Source organism: Octopus bimaculoides, chromosome 3 (assembly GCF_001194135.2).
Source record: "Octopus bimaculoides isolate UCB-OBI-ISO-001 chromosome 3, ASM119413v2, whole genome shotgun sequence".
Lineage (NCBI taxonomy): Eukaryota > Metazoa > Mollusca > Cephalopoda > Octopoda > Octopodidae > Octopus > Octopus bimaculoides.
This window is the reverse complement of record NC_068983.1, coordinates 79,452,057-79,457,353: the sequence shown is the minus strand read 5'-3', so window position 1 is coordinate 79,457,353 and position 5,297 is coordinate 79,452,057. Positions and strand designations below refer to the sequence as shown.

General features: G+C 33.1%; 1 protein-coding gene across 1 annotated transcript in view; it reads right to left on the bottom strand.

Moving 5' to 3' along the window:
• LOC106876010 (protein TANC2) overlaps positions 1-5,297 on the bottom strand; it is a 1,103,288-nt gene that overhangs the window by 843,557 nt on the left and 254,434 nt on the right. The window lies entirely within an intron of this gene.

Below are 5,297 nucleotides of genomic sequence, written 5' to 3'. Positions count from 1 at the left end.
GGGAGTGTGTGCCTGAGAGTGTCTCTCTCTCTCTCTCTCTCTCAATATTGCTTGATAGCTGTAAATGGGTGTCAATGTCATCCAAGCAATGGCATTCATTTCCAGTATTCTGTGAAAGCAGATCTGGCCGTTCGGAAATATCACTTTGCATGGCATCAGTTTGGGGCCGATAACAGTAAAGGTATATGGCTGTTGAAAATCTGCCTCAAACTCCATCTGACCCATGCAAACATGGAAAAATTGACATTAAAATGATGTGGATCATGATTTTCCAGGCTGCCATGCTTTGAATGGGCACTTTTTCAAGACAATATTTTATGACTAGATGCCCTTCTTGTTACCAATCTTTATCTGTTTTTCAAGTACATGATTTTTTAATCTACTAGACATCATAATTACTGAGTTACAATATGTATTATTCAAAAACTAGCTGACCCCGTGCCATCAAAAATGACAGCTAATTGTAGTATTTTATATATAAATAAGGTACATAATAATTACAGATACAAACATTCACATATTTCCCTTGTACACATACACATACATATACTCACACAGAGTTGAAATGCTGTTTGATTTTTCTTTTCAGCATTGAATGTTCACCATCCCACTTCCATTGCACACCCACACAAATATTCACTTACCTTCCTTTTACATACATGCACATATATTCACAGAGTTGAAACGCTGATTTTTTTTCCCCCCTTCCTTCATTATTCATCTATCACCCTCTCCTTTCTCATTCATATTTTGTGAAGGAGAAAAACACAAGATACATGACACACTCTTTGCCACTTCCTCTCTCTCATTGCTATTTCTTTCTCTCACTCCCTCTCAGTCATGACTATCACTCTCATTACTTCTCCTTCACTGAATTATTATTTTCTCTCCTCGCCCTTCACTTATATTACTCTTTCTCCTACTCCCACCTAGGTGATTTTGAACAAATATATATATATACATTCAAATATATAAAAACACCACATTCATTATTATATTAGGAGATTAATGCCAACATGACATCACCGATTTTGATCTCAGGTAAGAAGCAGAAATGACAACATTCATGCAACTCTTGCCACGTGCATGATGGGTTTCCATAGAATTTCCATTTTCTAATCCCATTCACAAAGCATCAGCTAGCTTAGGGCTGCAAAAGCTTGAAAAAAGGATAAATTATGTATCAAATTTCAATATTTTCTAGTAGTTTGCTTATTTGTGCTCCTGGCATGGAGCAAACTACAAGGATTTGAATGAACTCTAATAGTTGTGTGCCTGGTGCATGAAACTGAAAGATAATATTTTCTTAATTGATTACACCATTGTTGAAACAGTGATATTTCTGAATCCTAATAGTTTGAAGGTGTGTGGCTAAGTTGTTAAGGTATTTGTCTCATGATTGTAAGGTCACAAGTTTGAAAATCAAGTGTGTTGTGTCCTTGAGCAAGACACTTTATTTCACATTGCATTGGTCTACTCAGCTGGCAAAAATTAGTTGTACCTGTAAGTCAAAGGACCAACATTGTCATGTTCTGTGTCACACTGAATCTCCTTGAGAACCACATTAATGGTAAGGATATCTGGAGAGTGCTCAGCCACTTGCATGTTAATTTCACAAGCAGGTTGTTCTGTTGATTAGATTAACTGGAAGCCTCATCATCATAACTGATGAAGTGCCAGTTAACAGTTTGAAAGGCACACATTATAATGACAAATGCATGGAATTCACCCCGCTATTCACTAGCTTTTGAAGTTGGCAAAAATGGTCTTTACACACTGAAATCATTAATTTCACCTCTACAATAATAAAAAAATACTATCTGGATTTCAGTTAGTTTCATCACAGTTCTGCACTAGCTGAACAATAATGTGATCCATCAGATTCACTTTAAATCATGCTAACATGGAAGCACAAAAAGATATCACAACAATGACAATGATAACACTATGCACCTTTATTTTTCTTTATTCATTTTTGAATTTTTGTTTTTGCTAGATGAACATAAAATTTACTACAGTCTTTATAAATTTGTGAATCATCTATTAAGATGTCATTAATTAGTTACTAATTGAAATATTTTCATTAAATTTCATTTATGAAAACAAACAATAACTACATTAGAACAAAAATTCATGTGAAAATAGGGAACTGTCAACATTAACTTCATCAATATTAGTTGTAATTACATAAGAGGAATCCCTATTAAATCTCTTAAATATAACTAAACTGTGGCATGAAACCTCTCAATTAATAGCAATCTATGAACATCTAAAGTAAGATTAATTAATGCATGAGCTAAAAGTAGAAAATGACCGGATAGTTAAGCATTGGTTAAATATTTAGTAAATTTCCTAAGAGAGTCAACAATACCTGGTCAATACTGGAGAAAATGAGAAAAAGAATATTAAATGTAAACTTGTGTGTGTGTGTGTGTGTGTATGTGTGTGTGTGTGTGTGTGTGTGTGTGTGTGTGTGTGTGTGTGTGTGTGTGTGTGTGTGTGTGTGCGTGTACATGCGTGCATGCATGAGTGTAATTTGGTTTATGTATTCTAGTCAGATTTATCATTATTCTGCATAATCATATTACTTTCTAAATAAATATGAAACTATAAAGTTTAATGTGAATTATTTTACTCAATTATGTAAAATATTATTAAGGAATAAGAATAATATTATGTTGCCTTTATTTTTCATCTTATTTTCCCCTGCTAATATTAATTATGTAGCTTATAAATTTAAATGGTTGTATTAAAAGTCTGAACACATATTTTATAGCTTGATTATTTTTCTAATTTTAACTAATGCATCACAAAGAAGGACTGGTGCCAAGGAATAGTCAGTAAAGTACCTTGCCTAAAAATTCAATAAAATTAGTGGAAGGGTTTGAATTTTAAAATTTTCAATTTTCAAAGAAATTTTAAATCGCTCAGTACTGATAAATGAAGAAAATAGGTAATCTTAATTTGTCCTTCTTTATAAGAAAAAATCTACAATAAAAATCCCAGTAAAATATACCCTTTATTTACAAACAAATTATAAACCTAAAAAAAAAAAAAGTTTCCAGCAGCTTCTTTAAAAAAATACTCTGAATTTAAGAGCAAAATAACATTTTTAAGATCTATTAATATGAAAGGAACGATAATGGACAAAAATGTTTAAAAAAAGCCATCATGCTTTTAAGGAATAGAGAAATCTATTGTGTAGCATTGAATAAAAGCTCAGTAAAAATCAGTAAATATTGCAAAACAGACTAAATTATAGTAATTTTTACATAAAAGTTTAAAGTGTTACATTGTACACAGTTTACATGATCTTTGTAATTTTACACGATAGTTTAATGCAAGACAAGAAGATTTTTTTTTCCTATTGACACTGTCACACAATAATGTGCACATAACCCATATATTTATAAACCAACTGTTATTGCCCTCCAACAGTGCAACAGAAACTGTCCTGGTCTTCATTAGTCCTCTTTTCATTTATGATACTAAAATTATTTTTAAAATTTCACATAAAAAAGGTAATGGAGAAATATGCTGAGATACTTGAAAGCATTTAAATATGAAATGAAATGCATTGTGTATACTTTTAATGGAGTAGTAGAGAAAAAATAATACAAATAACAATAATTTATTCTTGAATATATTGGAACACAAAAATCTAATTTACCAAATATTAAAGTACTTTTATTTTACCACAAAATATCTAATTTCTTTAACCCCTTTTACAGTCAGTGTCATCTTCATCTGTGTGTGTGTGTGTGTGTGTGTGTGTGTGTGTGTGTGTGTGTGTGTGTGTGTGTGTGTGTGTGTGTGTGTGCATGCATGAACACATATTTGAAGTTACCTGATATATGTTGGAGAGTTTATACATTTATTCAAAGGTAATATTTCACTCTGGTGCTACTCTGAAATTCACCATTCTGTTTGCGAGGTGATTAGGAGAATTATGTGTATTGAATTATATTTTGGTAACAATCATACAACTTTAAAAAGCAGAAAGGTGAAGCTTGAGTAGCCCTACTTGTGTGTGTGTGTGTGTGTGTGTGTGTGTGTGTGTGTGTGTGTGTGTGTGTAAAGGGTAATGGATAAATGCCCCTTTTGGCGATGAATGACTATGGGATTGCACCTAGAAAGTTCCCCTCCAAGGAACAAGTTTGGTCAAGGTTGTTTATGGAAGACCAGTGGTCACCCATGCATATCAGACTCCCCTCTGCATGTCACCGATATTATCCAAGGGAAAGGCAAATGCCGATACATCTTTGCACCAGCGACACCGCAACTCATTTCTACAGCTGCGTGAACTGGAGCAATGTGAAATAAAGTGTCTTGCTGAAGAACACAACACACAACCCAATTTTGGAATCAAACTCACTATCTCATTATTGTGAGCCTGATGCTCTAACCACTGAGCCATTCACGCTTATATATATGCATATATTTATTAATTACAAGAGTTATTAGAATCTAGGAGTATCAACATATAGAATTGCTAGGTACCATAATATTGGGTTCACGGTGAGGTAAAACAACCACGAGGTATTATATGTTGGTAGTATACTGCAGATATGTTGATATGCAAGTACCAAATCCAATTTAAACTGTAGATCTGACTCAAGGTTGGTTCCAAGAGTGGCATAGATAGAGAGGACCACAAATGGGGTTTACTACAGCTGTCTTAGTAGAATTTTATTGATGTATTCATAGATTACATCATAATATAAATCCACCATCTTCAGGTAGAATTTTAAACAAGTATAAGCAGGCAAGGTAAAACCTTGATGATAGCCTAGCCAACGAACAACTTATTGAATAAGTCTTATTCATCACATTGTTTGTTGGATAGGTCATCATGATGGTTTTATGTTACTTGTTTATATCAGTTAAAACAAATTTCACCTAAAGATGGTGGGTTTATGCAATGATGTAATTTATGAATACATCAAAAAAATTCTACACAAACAGCTGTAGTAAATTTTAAACCACATTTGCAGTCTGCTTTGTATATGTGTGTTTTTTAATGCATGCATGTGTGTGTGTGCGTATATATATATGTACATATAGCTTATGAGAGGTAATGATGTCAAGAAGACCCAAAAGTATCAGGTAATGCTGAGTAAGTGCTATGGACAGACTATAGCTAAGCTCCAGGTTCAGTGATTATGTGAATGAGGAGTCCAATGTAGGTCATATATCAGCATGTGTATATATAAAAAATAACAGAATGAGATAAAATCCAAGGCTGTGAAATGCTCTGAAATCTTTCACAGCCTTGGATTTTTATCTCATTCTATTAA